Source organism: Chinchilla lanigera, unplaced genomic scaffold, assembly GCF_000276665.1.
Source record: "Chinchilla lanigera isolate Chin_1 unplaced genomic scaffold, ChiLan1.0 scaffold00038, whole genome shotgun sequence".
Lineage (NCBI taxonomy): Eukaryota > Metazoa > Chordata > Mammalia > Rodentia > Chinchillidae > Chinchilla > Chinchilla lanigera.
This window is the reverse complement of record NW_004955439.1, coordinates 905,420-933,288: the sequence shown is the minus strand read 5'-3', so window position 1 is coordinate 933,288 and position 27,869 is coordinate 905,420. Positions and strand designations below refer to the sequence as shown.

General features: G+C 38.3%; 1 protein-coding gene and 1 long non-coding RNA gene across 3 annotated transcripts in view; one reads left to right on the top strand and one right to left on the bottom strand.

Annotated features, from left to right (window-relative positions):
• Pde7b (phosphodiesterase 7B) overlaps positions 1 to 27,869 on the top strand; it is a 299,395-nt gene that overhangs the window by 52,303 nt on the left and 219,223 nt on the right. The gene's annotated exons all lie outside the window — the stretch shown is intronic.
• LOC106149201 lies at positions 7,470 to 11,614 on the bottom strand. Its single transcript, XR_001235209.1, has 3 exons — positions 11,542 to 11,614; positions 11,265 to 11,462; positions 7,470 to 7,517 (listed from the first exon to the last, which is right to left on the bottom strand). It is a non-coding gene; the product is annotated as an uncharacterized LOC106149201 (long non-coding RNA).

Sequence of the window (27,869 nt, the reverse complement as noted above, 5' to 3'; positions counted from 1 at the left end):
AATGCATTTAGGATTTAGCCCTGTTGTTGCATACATCAACATTCATTCTCTTCTGTTGCTGATCATTATTTCAACACATGGATATACAATTTAATTATCTGTTTCCTAGTTCATGAGTATTTAGAGTTATATTTTAGGGTCTATTCAAAAAAATTGCTGGCATAAACAGCACACATGGTCTTGGTGTATATATACGTTTTCATTTCTCTTGAGTGAATACCTAGGAGTGGAATTACTGGGTAGTAGGGTATGTATATAGAAAACTTCCAAAATGCTTTCCAAAGGAATTGTAACACTTTACATTCCTGAGAGCAATTTATGAGACTTCCAGATGTTCCGTGTCATTGCCAGTACTTATTATCATCAATCTTTTTAATTTTAGTTACACTTGGAGGTACATCTAGTAGCTGTATACCATTTCTGATTTTAACCTTAGTTTCCCTGAAAATGCCATTACTAGAACTGTTAGGTTATAACTTGTGTACAGTACAGTAATCTCATGTGTCAGATTTGGGTGAGTTTTGACAATACACACCCCTTGCATAGTTCATATCACATTTAAGTAGAGACTATGGCCAATCACCAGAAATCCTCTTGGATCCTCTGTTCTATTAGCCTCCTCTCACTGCAAACACTGATGTAGTTTTTTCCATCCTAGATTAGTTTTACCTGCTGTAGAATTTAATAATATGGAATTATTCAGAATGTGCTGTGTTGTGGTTGGTTCCTTTCACGTACCGTGATGCGATCTGAAAGTCACACAAGTTGCAGCATGTATCTGGTGTGAGTTCCTTGGTATGGCTGGGTAACTTCCTATTGTATGGCTAAGCCACAATTTATCTATTCTGTAGATGAGCATTTCAGTAGTTCTCAGTTTTTGTCCAGTGTGACTAGAGATCCCATAAACATTTTTGTATGAGTATTCTTGTGAAGATCTATTTTATTTCTCTTGAGTAAACAGCTAGGGGTAGAATTGCTGGGTCATAGAGTAGGTAAATATTGACCTTTATAAGAAGTTGCCAGGCTGTTTTCTAAAGTGGCTTTTCCATTTTGCATTTCTACCCACAATGTAGAAGAGTTTCAGTTGTTCCACATCCTCGCTAAAGTTTGTTCAGTTTTTTTCTTCTTTTTATGTTTAGCCATTCTAACTACCTCATTGTGGCTGACATTTGCACTCCCTGATGACTAATCCTGTGCCTATTGTGTATTTGTATGTTTCCTTGTGAACTGTGTCAACCCTCTGCCCTTTTTTATTGGGTTATCTGTTTAATACTAAACTACAGTTAATTAAATAACTTGTAGTTTTGTACATAGTATGCAATTCCTTTGTGAGGTATATTATTAAGATTGTTTTCTCCCCCTGCAAGGCTAGGGAGAAGTATAATGTAATGTGAGATAATATAACTTAATGATGTATTTATAATATATTTTTGATATAATTTACACTACATATTGATGTAATACATAATATTTTATGAACACATGACTGATGAGACAATGTCTTAATTTGATGGTCTAATTCATCAGTATTTTTATAGTTAATTCATTCTATTTTTTGTATAAAAAAACCTGTTCACCCAAAAGTTGCAAAGGTAGTTTGTCATCTTGATGTCTTTCATTTTTATAGTAAGTCTATGATATATATAATTATTTTTTGCATGTATATGGTAAAGTGATCATATACTCTCATGATTATTGCAGCTTTATAGCATAACTGAAAATTGAACAGTGGACCAACATTTATTATTGAACCTCTATATCTCCATATACATTGGAGAATTGGCTTATAAATGTTTATCCAAAAATGTCTACAAGGATTGTTTTTCCCAATCTTTTTTTCTTTCTGCTTCAATTTCTTTATTTTCTACTTTTCAGTGTCAATTGGTTTCGCTTCTCTAATGTCCCATCTGCATTTATGTCACACACTCATTGACTTCTTAATGTAGAATATTATGCTTTTCAGTTCTGAGTTTCCTTTGTTATCTTTTTATAATTTCTAGTTTTCTACTAGAAATCCTCATCTGTTTATTCATTATGTTGATCTTTTTCTTTTGAATCCTTGAGCATGTTCCTAATGCTTACTTTAAAGTCTTTGTCTCATAAGTTCAAATGTGTCATTTCAGGTCTGCTTTATTGACATTCTATATATTTTTTTGGCTTCCTTTGCACAACTAGTAGATTATGTTAGTTAATGTTTTGGCTTCCTTTGCACACCTAGTAAATTATATTAGTATCCTGAATACTGTGGATCGTACTTTTTGAGAGACTGGATTTGTTGTCTTCCTTTAACAATTGTTGCACTTTGTTCTCCCAGGAAGTTAATTTACGTATAAATCAATTCATCCTTTCAAAATTTGTTAATAAGCTTTGTTAGAATGGGTCAAGCACAGTCCTTACTCTAGAACTGCAATGGCTCTCCTTATGTAGTGTGGTGATTTGGAGATCTCACCTGCATGGCCAGGGTGCCAGGAGGTCCTCTCCCCCTTGGACTCCCAGGTCTATGTGTCTGTGTTCTCCTCATTCCAATTACAGCTCCCTAATGGCACTACACTGCTGTACTTCAGTCTTGTCCTGTTTTAGGTTTGGGGTGAGTGAGAGACAGAACAAAGGCAAAGAAAACCTTTACTGCTGGGCTGGGAGGGCTGCTAAAGAGACACAAGGACCCTCTGAGGGAGGGAGCTGGGAGCAAGGAATATATTGGGCTACGTTGGGGGTAGAGTTGAAGGGGTGGTTTAGGTGACACTGCAGGCACCAACTGGAAAGGGTGGACAGGCTCACACACACACAAAAAAAAAACATGAGTAGTCAGGTGGAGAGAAGGTGGAAGGTAGTCTGGGTGGGACATGTTGTCTTTTTGGGCCCCAAGCCATACTGGGTCGCTGCCATGATGGCTTGGGAGAATTTTGTGTGGGCAGAAACCCATCATCCTCGATATCAGGCAGGTTAATATTCAATCAAAGTTCTCAAAGGAACTCTATGTAGATCTCTGAAATTTCTCTATGTACTTCCTACTTCTGTCTGGGAGTGTGATCCAAAATCCTATTCACTCCAATAACCCCAAACTCCAGTATTCTTCCTTAGCCCAGCAAGATCACCGTGTGCTGTTCTGGTTCTATCCTCCTGAGCCTGTGCAGAGTACTGGGGCAATCTGGAGCCCTTGTGATGTGATTCCTTTTTCTCAAGGACCACAATTCTGTGCTGAGTATCTTCCAACATCTGAAGCAATTGCTTCAAATATCTTGTCCAGTTTTTCAAAAGTTTATGGCTGGGTGAATTCTTTTTTTAAATTTATTTTGAAAAAAAAAGAAGGAAAATATATTAACAAACAGATGGCTGGATGAATTCTTCATAATCATTTACTTCACTGTGGCTGGGAGAAAAAACTTGCATCCTATCTTCATAAATCTGGGGGAAAAAAACTAGTATTGAGCTCATGAATTTTATTCATTTTTCACATTTGGTTTCATCTCTCAGACCAGAATTCCAGTTTTGTTCCTTTATTCCTACTAGAATATGTGCAACTATAAAGCAAAAGACAACATATCCTGCTAAAGTAGTATACTCCTGTGAGATGAAATTGTACATTAGAATGCATTGTATAGAGGCGACAATAAATATTTGGAGCTTCAGTTTATTTAGAGCAAGATTTTTTTTTTTTACTATGAATAGATAGTCCATGGGCATGATTTACAGATGTGCTATGAAGGTGTTTCAGGTGGACATACAACACTTATGGTGTCTTAAGGGGTTTCATTTATGCTTGAACAGGGAATAAGTATAGGTTCTCACCATGTTTGAAATACTGTACCTAACATGGTACCATGAAAAACAAATGTTCCCAATCATATTATTTCTATAAATCTGTTTCTGTGTTTTCACATGAGGATTATTTTATGTTATGTTTATCTTCACTATGTTCTTATGGGAACTTTGAAAAGCTAACTGCCTGTGTATTCATCTAAAACACTCCCCAAATTATTATTCCTAATAGAAGTAAATATGAAAGCATCGAGATAGCATATGGTGTTTTCAGGTCAGCTGAATCTAGAAGTCATTCTCCAGGATAAATGTGTGTTCAGCTTGTGGAAAGAATCACAAATGTCTTCTCAAAATAAAAGAACTCCTCTGGTTATAACATGAGAGGAGAACAATGCAGGCCAGTCTTTCCACTTATGTGCTAAACACCTCCTTTTGTGAAAGTCTTCAATTTCAACTGGAAAATAAGGGCCTCAGGTAATAAACACTCTGGACATTTTGACCTAACCAGGGGCCTTTTAAGTGGCTCACCTAAGGATCCAGCCTTGCAGGTATTATGTCTGTAACTGCATCTTTTTATATCTTCACGAATGTCACTAAGAAAAAAAAATACACATATTTAAAATAAGACCACCTAATAAAATGTTACTAAAAATTATGTAGTTTATACAATCAGATAATCATATCCTTGCTATGAATCATTCTATTGCTCCCAACTAACACATACAGATTTGTTTTTCTCAACTGACAGTAAATTTGTTTTTCCCAACGTGTTGTGATTACCTGAGTCCCATAAGCCCCATTGTGTTGTACTTGTTATAAAGGAAGTATTTCAGCAAAACACATAATATTTTGATTTTCCTAATATTTCAATATGCAGTTTATCTCCAGATTCAGTCATAGAGATAGGAAAAAATTTAAATTCTGACTCTGCAATTTCCAACTGAATGACCTTGACCCAGCTGTGTAACCCTGCCATGCCTCACTTTGTATGATAAATGATTCTTAGGATAGTGCTTGCTTCACAAAACAGTTGCGAGAATTAAAGAAGTTACCACAGGACAGAATAGTGCCTGGCACAACGTTGTAAGCACCAAACGAATCTTATCAATTATCATTATTATCACTATTATGTATGCGTTTTTTGTTTGTTTTTGGTACCGGGAATGGAACTCAGGACTTGTGCTTGCCAGGCAGGCACTGTGCTGCTGAGCTATATCCCCGGCCCTATCATTATTACTTATAAAACACTTTAAAATTAGTTTGCTCACTCATTTCCTACAACAGACCTTCCCAGTGAATATCGTGATTCCCACTTTATAGAAAAGGCAAATAAACTTTAGGTTCTTCCTCTAGAGACTGTATATTTTTGACTGCATTTTCCTAGAAAACTTGAAAACTTTCACACCTTTTTAATGTTGATGAGACTTTGCTAATCTCACCGTGATCAGCTTTCTACACTACATAATTTCATAGGAATACTTTTAGTGTCATCCAAAAATTTCCTTGATAAGAGAGTTTAAGGAGATGACAGTACATTTCTATTAGCTTTCTACTCCCAAATTTGGATAATTTTCTTTTCAAATCGTTTGCAACTCCACCTCCTCCTGAAAGACCAAGCCCTCTCTATGACTATTTTGTGTTACCCATGTAATAGACTCTTCCAGCCTTTTTTATTCCCATAGCAAGGCTCCACTAGTCTAACGATGTTTCAGAAACAGAGTAATAACCTAAATATCAGTAATTATAGTTAACTTATCAACCCATAGAAAAATAACCACAGCATATAAAGTTCTTCTGGAATCCTTTTAAGTACCGATTTAGCCTTCGTCTGCGATTTAGGTTACTTTCCACTTCTTTAAAGAGCTAAACACAGCCTAGTAAAGAAAGGTCTTTGAAGTGCTAGCTGGTTGACCATTTCCTGTGCACAGTATCCAATCCAGTCAAAACCGTCTTGGAAATGCCTCCAGCTTCATCAGCAAGTGCTGGGGGATGACGTCACTGTGGGATTTCAACCGAACTTTGTGTTCTGATAAACAATGCGGTGTTGGAGTTGCCACTGGTGAATTCCTTTTCTCCCAGGAGGTGCCAGGAAAGTGCCTTATCCGTGTTGTTGAAGCTTTGTTTGAAGGATAACAGTGGGTAAAACAGAAAGAGTTGGGGAGTGGCCAGGTGCCCAGGGTACCTATCAAAGTTAGTTGAGAGTGGAAGACACTATTTTGGTTAAGTTCTACTCCTCTGAGTAGAAAATCAGGAAATAACTGGTGTTTCTTGGAAAATAAGCTGTTTCTGTCTTATTGCCTCTTGTCTGTTGTTTCAATGTTCCCCTCACACTGGCAGATTGAAGATGGCCTGGATTATCTTGACTTGAATATTTTTTCTTAGATGAATGAGTGAGTATTCCAGAAGCAATAATGGTGGTTAAAAACCCTGCCAGCAACAACAATAGCAATGACAAAACCCAACAGGCAGTTTTGCAAGCTTTATCCTAAATAACAGCCATGAGAATATTGCCTATCACCAAACGAGGACTAAAAATGCTAGAGTTTTTACCGAAAGGAACATATAAAATTTCCTTCTTATTAAGCTGTTTCCATCAAATTTCCCCTGGATTAAGATGCTTACAGCAGAATGCATCCCATCATCTGGGTGTTCTGGCTGTTTTGGTTTTTCTTAGTTTTTCCAGGAAAACTGCTTCCATAATTGTTGTTTATAGAAAAAGACTTTCATTTTTTTCAATTAACAAGGCTAATTTGACAATGAAAATAAATAAATAAATAAATAAATATGCCATCACAATTTTATTCTAGCATCTTCAAGGAAAGTTAAACTAAGTTCTATAAAGCCATACATATTGGGTAAGTTATCAATGTTTCAGAAATTGGAGGGATATTTTTTGCACCCCAAAGAGCTATAACTGGAATATTTTTCTAACATTTTCTGCATATCCCTTTCTAGTACTAAAAATAAAATTGTTTCAGATCTCCCTTACATTCAGATCCCCGACTCTAACTGCAGTATTCCTCTGCCGCCTACCTTTCCCCAAAGCATCCCCAAATCGTAAGAAATAAAATTTTCTGAGTGAGACAGAAAATCATTTTAAGCTTTCTCCCTTCTAAAATTCACTTTGTAAGGGTTATTTGGTCACTTTAGTTTGGATAAGGTAAATCTTGCTTGTAAATTTTTACTGACCAATATTGGTCATTCCTATTCTTGTTTCCTTTTAGTTTCCTACAGCTTGCTAATCTGAAGATCTCTCAGGTCTATTTCCTCCTGTACATCTCTGGGTAATGTAAGAGAGGACACAAGCCCAGAGTTGTGCTTTATACGTCATCAAGGTGCGCCTGTGTCCCGAATGGTAGGGGAGCCAGGGAATAATTTCGAGTCGCGAAGTTCAGAAGTGAAACTCTGTGGCTTTCTTGGCCCTTACAAAACCAGGTCACAGCTGCCTGGCTTTCTAATTTGGTTTGATGTACTGTGAATTCCCAAAGGGATGAGTCACTCTCTTATTCATATGTAAGTACAGGAACCATTCCAAAACAAAAATTGGTGTAGGTTTATTTGTGATTTTCAATGCCCTCTACCACCCCACTATACAGATGATCTAGCATCAACTAATTGCTCACCATATTGGAGAGGAATTATAGGGTGTCTTTCATCTTTTTTTAGGTAGTAACTTCATTACTGTGAATATTCACTGAGATGATACTCCCTGGATATTTCTTTTTCTGCTTGAGGAATGTTTCTCTGCCAATGAATGTCTATTATAAAACAATGAACATAAAATCAATCCCATACAAAGAAAATGAAAGTAGTAAAATTAATCACAAACTATCTTAAGAAACAGTCTATGTCAGGTCTTTGTAATAACATCATTGCACATTTCTCTTGTTACCTATTAAGCTCACAAGAACATCATAAATATCTTCCTTTATAAGATTTGATGAGGCAGAAAGACTTTCCCTGTTGGTCATCAAATTAAGATGCAGTATGATTTTACAATTTGTTCCATCTTAGAATTTGGCTGTGTTCTATCTCTCTGTGATTTCCCAGAGCCAACCACTTCAGGGTGTTTGGGTCTCTGCCAGCAACCATGGCACAGATGCTTTTAATAAAGGGAGGTAACCACCTTCTGGAAAATCTCCTTGCTTTATTAGAACTTTCAAGAGATATCAATCCTATTTTATTGGTGTTTTTTTTAAAGAAGAAAAATAAAAGAAATAAGGAGCCAACACCGTCTACGCAGTCTGCAATGTATCTTTTCTTTTGCTTCATGAAATAGAATACTGCGTTTCTCATGAGAAGGGTTCATGCATTTCACAACCATATGTTGAATGCCTATTCTGTGGCAAACTGCACTAGGCGCCAGAGCCACAAACAAGATGTGCACCCTGCCTGGAGGTGCCACACAAAGGCAGTGGAACTTTATAAAAACTGAATCAAAGGCCAAAATTAATCTGTGACGTATGTGGAGCTCTCTGTATAAACATCCTGCTTGGTAGGGGATTGGAAAGTACATGAGACGGATGTTAAGTAATTTTATGATATATGGAATAATATGTACTGGTAAAGTTTCACAATGGAAAAGTGACAGATCATTCTATAAATAGTATAGGGAAAACTGTCAATTTAGAAAAAAGAATATGTTATACTAACCTCAGGAAAAAACACCTGAAAAGTAGATTATGTAGTAGCTAATTTAGTTAGGAATATAGGAAATAGAAGAAAATGTATATATATAATGATCATAGAATAAGGGAGGAATTCTAGGTACAAAGGTCATGGATAAAAGAACAAATATCAAATCTGACAGTGTAGGAAAGTAAATTACACACAGAAATCTTATCAAATTAAAACACAAGGGGCAAACTTGATAAAATACCTGCAAAATAGACAGCAAATTCATATCCTTAATAATCAAAGAACTCTTGTGAATTATCTCATATGACTAACCAGACACTGAGGCAGTCACTTAAAAACTTTCCTAGAATCATCCAGTAATTATTGGAACAGACAAGATTCCTAGTCACATATAGTTTGCAGTTTTAAAGAGAGAGAAGTTAATCAATGATCTACCAAAAGAAATGCAAAATTATAGCAATGCTGTTATGGATTGGATCTAAAATGCTCCCCTAAAGTCTCATCTGTGTGGAAGGTGATTGGGTGCTGAGGACCCAATACTCCCTGGTGTTAGAAGGTGGAACCTGGCTGGAGGGAATCACAGGTGGCTGGGTGCATGACCGGGAGGGCATGTGTATCCTTGCCTCTGGCTCTTCCCTTCTCTATTTCCTGGCTGTGGTGAGTTGAACAGCTTTTCTCTGCCATGCTCTTTCACCACGTGTCTGCCTTGAAGCCAGTCAACTTTGAACTGAGTTCCTCTGGGAACTGTGAGCCCAGTAAACCTCTCCTCCTTTCAGTTGTGGATGTTGACTATTTTGTCTCAGTGACAGGAAAGTGGCTAAGACAAGTGGTAATAACTAGTAACTCAAGATCCATTCTGGAGGGACTGGAGAAAAGCCTGCTTCAAGGAACCATGGATGAGTTGACAATTCAAGCAATAGTACGAGTGAAGTAAAATGATAAAAGAGGAATAGAGGAATGTTCCAGGGGAAGGGAACAGCCTTGAAAAAACCTTCTGGTTGAGGGGAGCCCTGCAGTCTGTGGGGGACTGATGGAGGTACAGCAGAGAAAGAATGAAGAGAGGGCAAAGCAAGTAAACCCTCAGGGCTCTAACATGCTACAGAGAAGCCCTGTTTAGAGATCAGCAGTCTGAGAACCCAAGAGGCAAGGCAACTTGTCCAAAGTCACAGCAAGTACCTGGTGACAACCTGAAATCAAACTTAGATCTTTGGGCAGCAGAATCTCAGGAATTATTCTGCCATAATATGTTTGCTTAGAACAGTGGATTTCAAGCTTTTTGAATGGCAGAATGTCAGGCAAAATTTCCAACAAATAACAGGATCCGAATATTGGAGTAATATAAAGATAACTTTTAATGTCAAAGTACAATATTTACTTGTAAAGTCACTCCACAGGAAACACATGAAAATACAAGGAACATATAGTAAACACTTGTCATGCAGTAAAAGTGATTAGGTTAAATGGGTAGGTTGGTTTTTAACACAACAAAAAATAAAGGCTGTTCTAATCACACAAAAATTTGAAGTCTGGATGCTAACTGATATTTGTAGTGTTAGATCCAATTCAGCTTACAATGTTTCTCTGTAGTTTGGATTTCTTTCAGTTTCTGTAATACAAGGAAAATCCCATTTCATGTTATAAGTAGCTTGTGTAAATGGTAATATTTTAATAATCTGTATGACAATGTCAAGATATCATTTAATTAAATGGAACAAGTGGAAGGTCTAGTTTAAAAAATAAATCATTAAAACTTTTTAACAAATATTATGTCTTCTAAATGCTAAGAATTGAAGCTAAAAAGAGTCAGTACCAGGATCTTCAGATCACTTAGGTCTTCAGTGCTATCTTGCCGCACTGTGGGCTGTTTCAACGTCCCTACAAACCCCTCAGATTTCCAGGAAGGGATCTCTTACTCTGCCCCGGTTGCTTCCTTGCCTTTTCAGGTTAATTTATTCCATCAGTGACGCTTTATCTGCAGTGTTCAGCATGCCTATCATGCAGTCTTGCATTGCCATGCTGAGCTTGTTTGATTTGTGACAAAAAAAACAGTGAGGCATGCAAACCAGTGAAACCAGCTAACTCCGCTAGAGGAAATTGAACAGAAATGAATTTTCACCAGTGTCTTACCACAAACCCCCGCAAGGAACTTCAGTAGAAAAAAGTCGATTTTGTAACTAACAGTTTACATATTATTCAAATTACTAAAAACAAACAATAAAAACCCTCTGCAATTTAAAGACAATGATTTATTAACACTTTTAACTAGAATCATCTCACAGCATGGTCTTTAAATGCCTTCTCAGCAGTTTATGTTCTGACCCCCCACCTACATAGCTTTTTTGAAATAGCTTTTCTTCCCTGTTTTTATTTTTTGCTAGTACGCGTTTGCATTTTGTAATGATTACATTCCTTGTGAGGAGTTGGTACATGTGCATTTGCTCTTTAATTATATTTTGGGTTTCTCATATAAGAGAAGCCATGCAGTATTTTAAGTTTGTGTATCTGATTTATTTTACAACATTATGGTGCACCCATTTTCCTACAAATGACTCAACTTTTTCTTTATGGCATAGTAGTACTCCATTGTGTATTATATCATATTTCCTTTTATCCATTCATCTGAAACAGTGTTATGAAGAGCCGCACTATTTTTTATGCTGGCACTCATTTTGTACCACCCGTACAACTTTTTTTTCACTTTCTGACATTTTGTTTCATACTGTGTTAAAACTAGAGGGAACAAGAAATATCTTTTCTTCACCCCTCACTAGCTTTATAGCTGAGACCTTTGTAACAAAAGACAGATTAACATGAAAAAAGCATGCAAATATATATAATACAATTTTCCCCGGACACAGGAGACTTACTTAGGAGATGAAGACTGCAGGAATCAGGTCAAGCTGTGTGTTTGCTGTGGTAGATCTGAGGCAGCGTGGACCATGATGGAGAGCATAATCATACAACAGAAGGGTGTGATGTAATGGTCCTACACTGGGATACGTTAGCCAGGCTGGTTGGCCCGGATTCTTCCTCTGGTCTGTGTCTTTGGCTTCTTTCCTCTGGGTCTAGGGAGAGCACATGATGAATGAGATATTACAGCCTGCTTCCGGGAAAGGTCAGAAAACCCTTCCTACATTTCCTGACCTTCTTCAGCGAAGGTGAGAGGAAGGTCAGAGAGCCTTTGTTGCTTCTGCTATTTTCTTAAATGCCAAGAGGCTGTATTTTGGGTAGTGTGCACTGAACCTAATCAAAACTACCTTAGTCATTCCTACTGTGTGACAAATGATTAACATGTTTCCCTCATATTTTTCTGCACAAACCTACTGAACAAAGAAGGAAAATCAGCAGTAGTAACTTTCTCAAAACACTGACTTTGTAAAGATTATACATAAACTTAGTCTTTGAACTAATGTATCACTACTGCTGAATTCATGTTCTTAGATTTTTCTCTAGTTTATTACAACACGGCTCTAATTGTGTTTTCAATAACAGCCTACTCATCTGAAGTACTCATTAGCTTACAGTTTAATGAGCTTTTTCTGGAGAAAAATGTGTTTATTCCTCACAAACACTATAATACATTTTTATTGCTTCAGTTTTTCTTCCGTAGCATATATGCCAAATTAACCTGAGAGCCTTATTTCTATACTCACTACATTTTGTTTTAAAATAGCAAACTTGGCACAAAGTATAGAGCTACTGTGCAAAAATTCACACCTAAAGTTCTGTGAGGACTTCGGTGCTTTATATCACCCTAAAAAGTGAACTGTTGGCTGGTGTTGTGTTAAAATGCCCTAGGTTTGATCTCCAGCACTGCAAAACAAAAAAAAAAATGAATCCTCTAATAACACCTGATGCAAATTCTCAAATGGCTTTCTAGAAGATTCTTCTGCATGGTGCTTTCATTTTGCTCACTGTTAAATGTGGTAAACAATGGTGAAATAATACATTGGTACCAGTATATTGTCTTTGTTTCTCCTTTATGCTCTTTGCAACCCATTAACAAATTTTCTTTTCAAGTATCTGATTTCAAAAAGTGACTTATTTCTAATTTAAGAGGTCTGTCACAGATAATTTTTAAACAGTAATAGCTCTATGTTTAGTCATAGATAATAATGTCCCAAAACATAGCAGTGTGTGCTATTCAGCAAAAGAATTTAATCTTGATAGTTCTGCTGGTGAGAGGTGTTGTCTTTTTTTTTTTTTTTTTTTTTTGCTATAATAAATCTTAACCTCAAATTACCAACAGATAATGTGTCTGTATGTACATGATAAGCCAAGACCCAAGCCTAAACCTCTCTTCCTGCACAGGTTATTGCTCTTTTCCAATGATACTTTTTGGTGCTAATTAGCCTTAGTAAACATCCAACGTACTGACTTACATTACTCTAAGTTCCAACATCTTTGCTTTCCAGCAGAACAAAAACTCTAGTACTAAACTAGTGTAAGGGATTTCACTGGTTATCTGTTGTATCGAATCTAGATATTCTCATACTGTGGGCACTTAACGTTATATTAATTACTCTTAAATTGTGAAGTAGACTTCATGGATATTCCTTTATGTTTACATCATATGTCTTCCTATCCCCGTTCCTTTCATTTTCTCAACAAACACTTTTTACTTATTCTGTAGAAGACACTTTTGTAAGACACTAAAAAGTAACTGAATTTAAATTGCAGTGCTTCCCTGGCCTTTCTTCAGCTGTTCCTCTACAGTCAACAGTTCCAGTCACAGAAAGCATTTCTTAAATAAATTGTGTGTTTACTGAACATGTGCAGATTTTGCAATATAATGACTATTTTCATAGTATTTACATTGTATTATGTACTATAAGTAGTCTAGAGAATTTAAAGTATGTGGGAGACTGTACACTGGTTATATTATGAAATGCTACACCATTCTACATAAGGGACTTGAGCATCTGTAGATTTTCGTACCCAGAAGGATCCTAGAATCCACCCTCCATGGATGTTGGAGGGATGACTGTATGTTATAGTTTGGGTCTAAAATGTCCCTCCAAAATCTCACTTGTCCAGAGGTGGGGTTTTAAAAGGTAATCTGATGCTACACCCATCAGTGGATCGATCCACTGATGAGTTCATAGCTAAATGGGTGTCTTGGTTACTTTTCTCTTGTTGCTGAGACAAAATACCTGACACCCAGAATTACTGAAGGAAAGGTTTATTTAGCTCACAGTTTGTGGAGGTTTCAGTCCGTAATGGACTGGCTCCAAGGCAGAGTGGCACATGGCAGAGGGCAACAGTTCAAGGCTGTGGAAAACAGCAAAAGCAACAAGAGCAAAAGGGAAGAGTGAGAGAGCAAGCCTCTTTCTCTCCCTTATATTGTATGCAAAACACTCGTCCCAAGGCATGTGGAATGCTCACCTATAATCCCAGCATTGGGCCAAGAATCACTCAAAATCTCTAGAAGCCCACCCCATGACTGCATGAGGCTTTTAGGGGAACATCTAGACACAAAACATAACACTGTGTTATTAGTTTAGGAGATATAGTCTGGGTTAGAAGTGTGTCACTGGGGATATGACTTTGCATGGTATGTCTCCCTCCTGGGTTCTTTCCTTCTCTTTCCATTCAGCCTTGGAGCCAACCAACTACAGGCTGAATCTTCTGAAAGCCACGAGCTAGGACAAACCTTTAAGTTTTGGATATCAGGCATTTTATCCTGGCAACAGGAAAGTGACTTGTACACTGCACCAAGAAATTACATCAATATGATTGGTGCTTCAATAGATGGATACTCTGGGTACTATGAGGTGTTCTTAAGTATGCTTTTGGCAGAAACTTAGAGGTTTAAGAAGCCCTCCAGGAAGACCAGATGGTGTCACAACTGTAACCTGAAGAACACTAAGAAGAAACTCCTCAGTTGTCAGTGAGAGGTGAGGCAGAAGAGTGAGCACTGGAATGTAGCTCAGTAAACTCAAAGCTGTGAGACTGGGGAACAAGAGCCAGAGCTGAGGAACCGGAGCTGAGAATTCTAGGTTAGTGTGAGAGGAAAGGGTAGCCACTGAAGGCTTTCTAGCCCAGAAGTGGGAGCTCACTCTGGCTGCTACGTGACAATTAGAACAGGGTGGAGGAGTGGTAGGAATGCAGCATCCATGAGACAGCTGTGCAGAATCTGCAGCACAGGCTGAGAGTGCTATGGGACTGAGGTACCAGCAGGGACATAGGGAAAACTAAATGGTCTTTTAAAATAAAAGCAAAGGAACTTGAAAATGCATTGAATTATTTCAAAACTGAAGAGAGAGGTGAGAGGTAGCAAGAAAAAAGAAACAATCAAGTGAGATAGTCAGGATTTGGGCTGCATAACTAAATTAGAAAAACAAAGCATTAAAATGTTATAGAAATTATTTTCAAGCTATTCATCTTCAGATATGTTAAGGATATGTGCATGACCATGGCTATAAATACACATTTACTTCATTTTTCACCATAATAAATTTCTAAGGCTTCTTAAAGTTACATGTGTAATTGGAAGTTTGCATAATATTTCATTTTTAAGGTTATCATTTGCCAAAGCCCTTTGACATTATTATTCTGATCATGAAAGTAATTTCCTTGTGAGGAGGCATCCTTGCCAAGACACCTAACCACATACTTGAAACATCAACTGTTATTAGGCTAATATTTCATCTTCCTTAAAGAGGGCCTTACATTAAAGGTTTTGCATGTTAAAGATTGGAAAAGATACTCACTTTCTTTCTCAGTAAGTAAAAGCTACAGGCAAGTCTAATATTATAAAATAAAAAAGACTGTTTCAAGTAAAGAACACATATGTTAAATGGGCAGTTATTTTAAAGATACTCAGAGCCAGATCTTGATTTTAGAACTTTATTTTGAATAAGTTCCATAATTTTGCTCCTCTTTCCATGAATTTTAACTAAATGCCCTGTTTCTTTTTGAAATCCTTTGATCATCTGATACGGATAACAGCACAGGCAGTATTGATGGCCTGTTTACATAAATAACATTGAGAATGCTACCCAATAGCAAGTTCATTTGTTCTGCAAGAAGAAGAAAAAGAAAAGAATTACTCTTGGGATTTAAATGAAGAAATGTTTCACTAGCAAAGGGTTTCAAAAGAATATTGGTATCAAAGTGAAGGTATAATGGTGACCAGCCAAGAGAACAACTGAATAGCACTTTCTTATTTCAAGGGTTTAATATTTTCATTTTCAATAAAAAATAACGGTGATTAAAATTTTTTTCCTGGAATAATAAGATATATTAAGGGAAGTATTACAAGAGAATATCTCCTGTGTTACTAGGAAATTTCAATGTGAGCACAGTTTCACAATGATTTCAGTACCATGTACCATTTTTTATCACATTTTAAGGTTTTAATTTAAGAATTTGGGCTAGGTTTAATCAACTGTGCAATAAACATATGTGTAGATATGTGTGTATGAGGTGTGTGTGGTGAGAGAAATATACATCACAAAGAAAAACCTGTCTTAATCTCACAATCTCTAGAGAACAACAGGGTGGTAATAAGATTTTAAAAACAGATGCTTGTTAAATATTTTCCATTATAATACACTGAAATAGAGGTACATCCACTAGTATATGCTTATTATAGAAGCATGATGTGCTATGTACAGAAATTAAACCTGGCTTGAAGTTTTAAGGACCTAATAGTCCAATAAACAAAAAAGAATAAAGTAGAAAGTTACTAAAAGACTTATAGAAACTGCAGGGAGAAAAAAGGTTAGTTGAGGCCTAAGAAAAGAAAAGCCAGAAAGCTTTATGAAGGATCACTGTTTCAGTGGGGGCTTGTATAATAGGGATAATTTTAACATGTAGAGAAAAGGAGCTAGACATTGAAGTTTGTTTTTTTTTAAATAGAGATAAATGCATAGATCTATGCATGCATGCAACCATAGTTTTGAGTCAGGAACTTTTCTGACAATATCTAAGCCTCAGGACAACCCTGTGAGGCAGACAGGTTTTATCAGTATCAGATATGAAAAAGCAAGGTTTCTGGTGTCACCAGGCTGGTCAGTGTCACACGCAAGCTGCTGGACTCCAAAGCCCAAGCTGTCTGAGTATTTCTACTTAATGTTTCTTAATGATCTGAGCCACAAATTTGCTGGACAAATAAAGGAAAGAGCAAAGGATTATTTTTGCTGAAAGGCAAAGTGCTACAGTGACCCAAATGGAAGGAAGGTTTTTCTTTGTTTATTTCCCCAATGAAGGTAGAGTGTAAAGATATGATAGTCATAGATGGCATATATCATACACTTCCTGTGTGTGGTACTGACCACTGGGCTGAGAACTGTGTGCATTATTTAATGTAACGACTATGTATTGTTTCATTTCTAGGTGAGGAAACAAAGGCACAGAGAAAAAGAACAAGCCATAGAGCTAGCAGATGGCAGTGCTAGGATTCAACTGTTCTTAGATCCCAGAATAAAGCCTAGGCTTTTAGTCACTAGACTACAGTGCACTAGAAAGCACTTATATGATACATATTACGTGTGCATGTGTATATATATATATATATATAAGAGGTCATCAAAATATCCAATGAATGTTTATTTTGTTTTATACAAGATCTTGCTAGGAAGTTGAGGCTGGCCTTGAACTCACTGTGTAGCCGACCTTGACTTTGCTGGCCTTGAATTCTCCTGCCTCAGCCTCCCAACTACAGGGATTACAGACAAGCACTACCACACAGTGAATGTTAAATTTTTCCAAGCACACTTATCCCGTCATGTCTGTCACTTTCTGAAGCACTTCTGGAAGACCTCATTGGTGTCTTCATTTGCAATATCGTGGCTGCCTCAATGTCTTGAATGGATTCAAAATGTTTCCCTTTTATGGGTATTTTTGACTTCAAGGAAGAACCAGATCTGGTGAATAAAGTGGATGTGGACATGTGGTAATGGTTTTGCGAACCTGGCTTTCTGCTGAATGTCACTCAGCAGCACAATCCACCATATTTTTAATCACACCTCATAAAGACACTCACGAAAGAGGAGCTCCAGAACGTCAGGATAACTATCTCTGAAGCAAGGAGTATTTTGGGGGGCATTAGGAGCAATGTGTCTTTTACCATAATAAGCTTATAAATAATAATAAGAATGTTTTAAAATCTAACCATTCACTGTGTTTTTGTACACACACAAACATATTTCATTCCTATTAGTTATCTCCAGAAATATATACGTTGACATGCCTGGACTTAATGGAGCTTGCGACAGTGTTGATTACTTTCTTTGATACATGCTATTTTCTTCCTTCAGTCATGCACTAAAAAGCATTTCCTGGGCACCTGCTTTCTGCCAAGTATTCTATAGATAGCACTATTCAGGGCTTAGACATAGTCCCTAAACTTAAATACCCCAGCCTTTTCAAATTCATAGTAACTTAGTAAATCAGTAATGTGGAATTTATGCACATCACTTTATTTCTAAAGCTATTTGCTACTGTTGTGTTCAGTTTTTGTTCTAAGAATGCACAGAGAAAATAGTTTTAAATCATGAGGTTAAAATGGTTCAACTTGCAAAAATCTGCTAGTTTGCCAAACATCAATTAATTAATAAGCAGCATTAGTTGATGAATATATGTCATATTACAATGTCAATTTCACAGCAGACTCACTAGGAAACTGATGGAGTATGGTTTTAGCATTTTTCAGTTTCATTGATACTTCACAAGATTGTATTTTTAACCAATTTCTTATTCTTAATTTTGTGTTCATTCATTTGCATTCTTTTCCTTAAGGAGTCTTTCTTCTAAATTTTATAACTCTTAGGACCCCAAAGTACCAAATTTACTCCTGGCCGTTCTTAATTTAAAGACAGCTCAATGGTTTGGAATTAGTTATGAATTCACACGCAAAAAAGAAAGAATTATCTTTTTCCCATCTCTATTGAGCTGGGAAGTGTTAAACCACTTCTCTTTGGTTTATTACATCCTACATGCCCCTATGAAACATAATAGGAATCAGTGTTCATTTCTGAAAGAACCTGGAAGCAATGAAGTGACCAGACTCAGAACTAAAACCCCCACCACCAGCCCAGTCCCTGCTACTCCAGGTCACTCCCAGGTGACTCTTATACTAATTTTCTTTTTGGACACTTGGAACACTCTACTAATTTACACATTAAGGGTATGGTAATGAGGCAGAATATAGACATTACTCCCATTTTCCTGGTATTCATTTTGGCAATAGTTGCAGTAAAAAATGGTTAGCTGAAATAAACATATATTTATGGTTTTGCTTTCCAGGGAAAATTATCTTTCAAAACTATAACACTTAAGAAATCTTTACTTTTTAATAGGACCATACCTAAAGCACATAGTAGATTCAGTGCATAGTCCAGATGACAACTTCTTAGAGTAATAATGGCATCAGAGTTACCATTTCAGCTTATTTAATTTTAAGTATAACCTTATTATTCTTCGCTTTGAAATGTTTCATTACTTCACTGATTTTTTTTTTAACTTGACTGCTAGGCAATAATAAATGGATTATGTGTATTTTTGTCACAAATTATTCATTAATTCAAGAAATGTCTTTAGATTACCAGATGTAGGCATGCAAGATTGATTAAAAATTAAGCATTAACTGTTCCTTTGAATAAACCAGTGGAAGTTAGTAGTACAATTATCTGAGCTATCTTGCATGTGTATATATATATTTTCCCTTCCTTCTTTCTTTCTTTTCTCCTTTCCCTCATCCCAGTTGTTCTTTCCCTTTGAGCAGTTTCTTTCCCTTTCACACTATCTGTGTATGTTTTGAATTTTATTTACTCTTTTAGTTTCTTACACTAGAGAGATAATATGATGTTTAAACATGCAGGTCTGATTTATTTCACTTATGAGTATGGTCTCTAGTTGCATCCATTTACCTATAAAGGTCTTGAGTTTATCTTTCTTTACAGCTGAGTAATACTCCATTGTTTAAAGATACCACAACTTTTTTATGTATTCGTCGGTTGGTGGGCATTTGGGTTGTTTCCAAAATTTAGCTACAACAAAATGTGCTGCTATAAACATGGGTGCACATGTATCATTGTGATATGATGTTTTCAATTCTTCTAGAAAAATACTCAGAAGGGGTATAGCTGGGTCAAATGGGACCTCTAATCCTAGTTTTCTGGACATTTTGTACCATTTTTAATGTTTTAAAAAATTTTTTATTCTCTTCAAAAATAAAATAAAATAAAATGCCTTACCACAAAAAAAAAAAGAAATGTTTTTAAACTGCTGGGCATGGTGGCATCACTTATAATCCCAGTACTCAGGTGCCTGAGGCAGGAGTATCGCTGTGACTTTGAGGCCAGCCTGAATTACATAATGAATTGAAGACCAGCCTGGACTATACAGTGAGATGCTGTCTCAAAAAAAAAGAAATGTTAAATGTTTTTAAGATTGTTGAGCTAGGTTCTAAGGAACAGCAGTGAATTAGATAGAAGGTCTCTATGTTGATAAAGGAAGACTGAAATACTACTTTCAATTCTTTTTTTTTTTTTTGCTTTTTTTCCGGTACCGGGAATCGAACTCATGACGTGGTGCTTGCTAGGCAGGCACTGTGCCGCTGAGCTAAATCCCCAGCCTCTGAAATACTACTTTCATCAGAGTAGCAAATATAACTATGAACAGAATATACATTATTTTCACTTTCACTCACAGCTTGTAAAACTTGTCAGTTATTTCTCCAAGATATTGGATTTTGCAACTCTAGCCTGGGGTTACCATTGATTGCTGGTAGAATTTACAGAAATCTTTGTTGTGAGGCCATATCTCTGTCTCAGAGCTGTCCATATGAAAATGGTCAATACAATTTAACCAGCAATAGTTTTTTGATTGTCAATGGGAACGTCTGAATCTTTGACCTCACAAATTGTTATACAACAGGCCCCTATCCCTGTGGAAAAGTGTTTGTTCTTTGGAGCTCAGAGGCTGTGTGTTTGCATGTTGGCCTGATGTTCTGGAAGTCATTTTCTCTAGCACTGGGGTTATTTAATTCCAACGACTGGTTTGAATTTCTTTTAAAACTGTAAGTATATAGGATTACATTTAATTATTGGTTTATGTACAGGAGCACTGCTGCACTGAGCTGCAAGGAGCCCATTATAAGTGCTCCTTTGTCCTGAGTAAATATTCATTCAGTGGCAGGCTGGATGAGGTCCCATGAGTCTCTGAATCCTGAGGTCTAGACAAAGATTTAGAGATATGGCTGCTCTTATCTATTAAGCTGTTGCTGTCCTTAGAGTCCTATAAAATAGCTTGGAAATTGTAGTGTAAATCAGGAAAAACAACGTCTAACACTTGGACACTTCAACCAGATGGCTGGACTTTAGCAATTATCAGTATGTATTTGCTGGCAACACACAGTAAGACCAAAAAGCAGGCATTCCAAAGGCTCCCTGGTCAGTGTTCCAGGGGTGGCCATGGAACAGACTAAAGCATTACTGTGTGTTATGTCAGGGGAAGGTACAGGAGTGTGGGTCACGTTCTGGCTCAAATCCCCCTCTGAAGGTGACAGCTGGGCAAAACAATGATTTTCTTGAAGTACATCGTGATCTCTCAGAAGTTTCTGAGGAGGAGAAGTACCTTCCTCTTCTGGGATGTAATGACTTGGTAAAGACCATGCCTTTCAATGTGTCCTCAGCCTCCACTCTATGCATTATTTGGAAGATCAGTCTTTATATTATATTCGTGCAAGACCTGAAAATTTGACAAGTCACATTCTCATATCCATGATCTACTCCTTGTAGAAACCACACGGATTATTTTAAATATAAAGAAATCTGTGAACACGCCCTGCAAGGTAATACTGGGAAGGGAACTCTCTCAGGATTATTCCCTAACTTTGCTGATTGTCACAACAAAGAATGTTAGGGATGATGGAAATGACATCATTAAACTCAATAACAAGATAGCGCCTCACTTAGCAGAACATTTCACCCCCAAAAGGTCTGTCAAGAGTGGCAAGGAATAGCATGGCTTAGCAAATATGAGCACTGTCTAATGCCTCCGTTGCAACAACTTTCTGAACATTTTTGGGATCTCTCTACTGCCTGAGACAGATGGTCTGTGACCTGCAGTGACTTCATTCAGAGGCACAGCCACAGATTCTGGGCCTGTGTCCAGTCACTAAATGGAATCCTGCAGATCCTGTCATGATCTGCTGCCTGCCACCTTCCCCAGTCTCATGACTTTCTACTCCCCAGTCCTCCAATTATCTGAATCCCATGCTCTTGTAGCCATTCTTAGCTCCTTCCGTTTCCTTAGTCACCTTTGGATTTTTTGCATCTAGTGTATGGTACCTAGAAAAAACACCCTTCCACCTTATTTTGTGCTTCAACCTCTATTGAATACTTACTTAATATTAGTTCCTTTCTCCTTTACCCAAACAATACATTAGTTAGAAATTTTTCCATGCCCAACAAGATGTGACCAGTTTTTCTGATCACCTATGAGGAATCCCTTTCTCACACCCATTTGAGTTCTTCCCCCCTTCCTCAACACCAAGGAAAAGGATGCATTACGAAGTATTATAATCTCCATCTTCCTCATGGACCTCTTCCTGGACCCTTGGCTTTATGTTACCCTCTGAAGGACGAGCACTCTCCATCTGAGAAAAGCAATATTTTTTTTCCTCTTAATGCCTTATGACTTATATGGAAGAGCTGTGCTTTGTAGAGTGAACACATCATCATCAAATGGCTGGCACCTCCTTCCTTCCACAAAACCACATACCTACCAGGCCACATTGCCGGTTTTGGAGTATGCAGTGCCAATATAATGCACAGTGTAGTATATCAGTTGGTAGATGTCTTGGTTATGTTTCTCTCAGTGCTGGGAAAAAATACCGGCCACCCAAAGTTAATGAGGGAAAGGTTTACTTAACTCACAGTTTGTAGAGGTTTCAGTGCATAATCAGCTGGCTCTAAGGCAGGGAGGCATTGCACAGGGCCAGCAGTTCAAGACAGCAGAAGACAGCAAAAATAACAAGAGCAAAAGGGGGAGAACAAGCCTCTTTTCCTCCCTTACACTGTAAGCAGGGTGTAGCACTCACACTATCTCTATGCCCTCCTCTTGTATAGAATGAGTATGTTTACTAAGTGAGGACCCTGACCCACTGCTGAGCTGCTTAGTTAAACTTCTAAACTTCTCAAGTTGACACAATGTATCAGCCATTACAATCCACCCCTTGTCAACTTGGCAACCAGACACATTTCTTTAAATCAGTCTCCAGATACAAAGACATGCTTACTTTTATCCTTGCACAATTTGAACGTTATAATACAGGTTTAATAATCCTTAAGAACCAATATTAAGTCTATCAACATTATATTACATTAGAACCATAACACTCTGCCCCTGAACCCCCAAAGACTCATGTACATCCCTTTATGTAAAGGGCATTTAGTCCATCTCTTTGGCCCCAAGAGTTGCCAAAGTTCTAACAGTTTTAGAATTGCTGCAAAGTCCAAGTCCCAAGTCTCCTCTGAGATTTAAGGCAAACTCTTAGCTGTGAGCCCCTGTACAAAGGAAAAGTTAAACAGTTCCAATATTCAATGGCACAACATAAACATTTTCATTCCACAAGTTACAAACAGATGGAGAGAAAAGATTAGGACCAAAGCAAGTGCAAAATCCAGCAGGGCAAACATTAAGTCCTGTAGTTCCATGTCCAGTATCTAAGGCAATCTGTGACAAGTTATAAGCTCCAAAGGGCTTGGGTGGCTCCACCCCTACGGTACTTCCAGTGGTTGTAGTTCCCATGGTTTCTCTCTTGAGCCAGGTTTGCTCCCTCCTTGTGGCTTTCTTTAGACTATCCACCTTCCTGGCTTCTCCAAACTTCTGGGGTCTCTATTGCATCTTTGGCTTCACCCTCACAGCTTCATACACTGTCCTCTCAGGGGCACACTGCCTGATCTCCCAGGCCTTCTGAAATTGGGTTGGAAGACTTTTTGACCCCAAGACTCTTGCATTTTGCATGCATCTAAAACCAGTGGCATGTGGATGATGCCAAGGATTTCTGCCAGCTGGAGCAGTAGCCAGGCTTTTCTCTCTCTTCTTCACAGGGGTCAAGTGCCTGAATCACTGGGTACTCTGAATTCAATTCTGAGGGACAAATTTTCTATGCTGCCATTATTCTGGAAGGTGGTGCTCTGCAGCTTTCTCCTCAAAGCAAAATCTTTCCACTTTGCAGTTTTGAGGCTACAAAGGATGGAAACTTGCTCTTTCTTGTGATGCTCTCAGGCCATCTTTCATATTCTCCTGTTACTGGGCCAGAGATATAGCTCAGTGCTACAAGTGCCTGCTTGGCAAGTACAAGGTCCTGAGTTTGATTCTCAGTACCAAAAAAAAGATTAAAAAAAATATTCTCCTATGCCTTCTCAGCAATCGAGATCTCCTCAGCTCTATATTTGTAGTGCACAGTTTCATTATAGCTTCCTTTCTGGCCACACTCACATTTTAAATCATCCTACTGGGCTCTTTGCTCTTGATTCTCAACATACCTGGCTAAAAACCCCCATCAATAGCCATACCACTGCTTCAACATTAGACTGCCTTGAAATTTCTTCTGCCAGATTAATTAATCTGCTACCTTAATCTTAGTCTCAGGCAAAGTTTTTGGACACAAGCAAAATGCAGACAAACTTTCTGCCAAACCATAACACACATCATCTAGAGTCCAACAACCAATACAGTCTTTTGTCCTAGCAGAAATCTCCTGAGTCTGATCTTTACCAACAATATTTCTATCAGCCTTCTGGTCTTTGGAGCTCTAACTAGAACCTCCCGTACAGAACAGCCTAAGACGTTACAGAGCTACTCTTTTAAATGGCATCTCTAAACCTTTCCAGACTCTTCCCACAAGCTATTCCCAAAGGTTCTTGAACCACATGGTCAAGGATAGTCACAGCAAGGACCCCACTTCTCTGGTACCAAATTCTGTTTTAGTTACTTTTCTCTCACTGCTAGGAAAAAATACTCACCACCCCAATTTAAAAAGGGAAAGGTTTATTTAGTTCATACTTTGTGGAGCTTTCAGTGCATAATCAGCTGGCTCCAAGGCAGGGAGGCATTGCACAGTGACAACAGTTCAAGGCAACAGAAGACAGCAAAAGTAACAAGAGCAAAAGGCAGAGAACGAGCCTCTTTTTCTCCCTTATACTGTAAGCAGGCTATCCTCAACCCCTAGGGTGAGTGTAGCACTCACACTGTCTCTATGCCTTCCTCTTGCACAGGGTGATGTTCACAAAGTGAAGACCCTGGCCCACTGCAAGTCACTTGGTTAAACTTCTAGACTTCTCAGATTGACACAATATATCAACCACTGCAGTAGATAAATGAGCGTTCTTACTCCCTCGGCTCTACAGTGACACTCAAAAATAGGAGTGAAATGTGCCATAGAAATAGTAAGGGACAGGTTTGGGATTTGAATCTCAATAATGTTAAGTTCTTCCGTTGATATGCACCATTTGGTTCTCCTTTTGTACACCTTGCTGTTTTCTCTAACGCTACGAATCTGTGGACTTCACCTTTAACAACTCACCATGTATAATTTAAATAGTTACGGCTCTAGCTGTTTGCTTTTGCAGAAGTATCTACCTTTCTATTTCTGAAAACTACCTGTAGCTAGCTGTCAACACTTGGAACTCTGAGACGATAAATAAAAGATGAAATTGTATTACAAAATTCACACGCAATTTTTGTCCTTTTTATCCAGACCAGTGACATATGTATTTGCATCTGTGATAGGGGACTGTCAGAGCTCCTATCAGAATTCTTTCCAAAGTGCCTGGACCCAGGTGCCTACTCAATTCCTATAACTGGATACATGGGAGAGAGAGATACCCTGTCCCTACTCCTACTATATTGTATGCTGTGGATCTTCACAGGTACAGATTTTGCTAGCACTGTGCTTGCCCAGAGGCTATAGTAACCATTTTATATAGTGAAAAATGCAGCTTTAAATGTGCTTTTCAGTGTGTGTGTGTGTGTGTGTGTGTGTGTGTGTGTAAGTCAAGACTGACACAGTGGCTGAACCTGCATGCCATCTGACCCCAGGATCTCCCTAAGGGGGTTCAACCAGATGTTAGCAATTCAGCCTTTCTAGTGCCCTCTACTGTCCTGGGCTAAAATGACCAAAAACACGGTGCTTAATTCAGACATTTGCTTAATAATTTACAAAAATTGCTTTTGGACTGAAACCAGGTTTTCCAAATTTTGGTTCATAATAAGTAGTTTTTAGACATTTAAAAATAGGGGTGTGTAATAAAATGCTGAGAGACTCTCTGGAGATTGCGACAGCTGGCACTTCTCTAATAGAAAGCATACACCATTGAGCTAACATTTTGTTCTCTGACTGAAGAAGAAAACAAAGCTGTTAAAAGCTGGTAGGCTCATTTTCCAATAGCAATAGCATTAATATCTTTCAAGTCACTCCTAACCATAGCTAATTAGAGGTTTATGAGGGATGGCCTTCCTGGAGGGTCACCCCAGGTTATGTGGCCCACAGAGTTGCTGATGACTGTTGGCAATAATGAGTTTGCTAAGAATTCTTGCTCAGCTCGAGATGATTATCTTTTTTTTCTTCTGTTGGTGTGTCTCTTATTTTGACTGGCTGAAGTTGGATTAGACCACGCGGCCAAGATTCAAAGGCAGTGCCAGGTTGTTGCTGGAGATCTGCACCGACAGATTGTTGAAAACTTATTAGTCTGACGTTTTAACAGCCTGCAATAGGGTGGAAATCTTCTCTTTCACTGGAAAAGCTTAGGAAGGAAAACATGAGCTTGAGCTGAAATCAGCCCCAGCTCCAAATCTGCCATCGTCTGGCACCAGAGTGCTGAGGGCTGCCGCAGTGTTTAGAGATTAAGTCCTGACTGTGCCACCCACGTGGTAGACAGGGCCGCATAAAAAAATGTGGATGCAGGCCACTGTAAAGAAGGAGACCCTGAAAATGCATCCTCCAGAGCGGGGAAACTGTGATGTGCTCAACACCAGGTGCTAATGGCTTCAGCAGTAGCAGAAGTCAGCCTCCCGTGAGGTTTCTGCTGGTGGCTGGGGAGTTCTTTGGGTCATAGCCATCATGTGGAATAATTCCAGAAAAAGGAATAAGGACCGCCTCAGGCTTGCTGCTCTCTTTGGGATAGAAATAGCTCAAGGATTGCAGCTGGTATGGTTGATAAGAGATAGCTGGTGCCATGACATTGTAGTTATTTATTACAATGCTGAAAGTATTCTTTAAGCATCGTGGCTCTGCAAAAGCAAATCAGCCCTCTCTACCTTAGTGGAGAAGTCTTAGATCACTACTGGCTCCAGCTTTCCTCCAGTTTCACCTGTGACTACCCGTGTGATTGAGCCCTTTGCTTTGACCCACCATAGTTTTGCCCCTGTCCTTGATGGCTACTTGTGTGATCCTTGCAGGGCTTTGCACCCCTGGGCTCCTCTGCCCAGAGGGTCTCTGTCTTTTGCCAGCAAATTCTTTCCTATCTCATAGGCTTCCTGGATACCCTGTCTGATAGCTCCACCTTGGAAAGTACCCACCTTTGAAAATGCCCACAGCCTTTTCTTTTTATTCTAACTTCAGACTGGACTTTAAACTTCTTTTGAGGATAGGAGCTATCCTGAATCTTGTATGATCTCACCTCCCCCCTCATTGTATAGTGCCTGCACAAATTCAGCCCTCAATAAGGCCCTTTTGAATATTCATTTATTCATTCATTTATTTGACAGACATTAACCGGGTGCCATGCTTTCAGGCCCTGCCAAGCTTTGGTGAGTTTGTTCTCAACAGAAGCTATCTTTTGATACTCCATACAACTAAGCCACTTTCTCTCCAGCCCTGTCTTCTAGGGGTCAGGATTTGGTTAGTGCCACTGAGTTCTCTGTTTAGGGAAATTGTGATATGGAAAGTGATCCAGTTTTGAAATGTGTTCCCAGTGTCAAGTTTCACCCTTTAGCACCCTATGGCATTTGCACACAAAATTGCTACAATTGTGGTAACACTGATTGGCATGTAAACATAAATGTTCAGGGAAAACCCATCACTTGGCATGCTAACCTGGATAATTTCAGTATATCCCATAGAATTACAGTAAGGAATTCACCATTCATTCGTTAAATAAACATTAGGAGTGCCCATTATATATTAGTCATTGTTCTAGATACGTAGGAATTCAGTGGTGAGCAAGGAAACAGATGCAATCCCAATTAATACATCACCATACAGGCATTTGCCTTGTTTACTCTGAACCTCACTTGAGAAGTTCACGTAATACAAGGCCAACTTGCAGAACCAGAGTTCTTAGAGACGGGGTAAGAGTGGGCAGGGAAGGCAGCCTTTGCTGGAGCTTTGTCTATCCTGGTTGTCTTTGTTGCTCCAGGCACAGATGAGACGGATTTCACTTTCCACCAAAGTCCACAACTTCACAATAGTCTGCCCATGGTTATGTTTTTTCACCTCAGGAGACTTTCCTCTGATG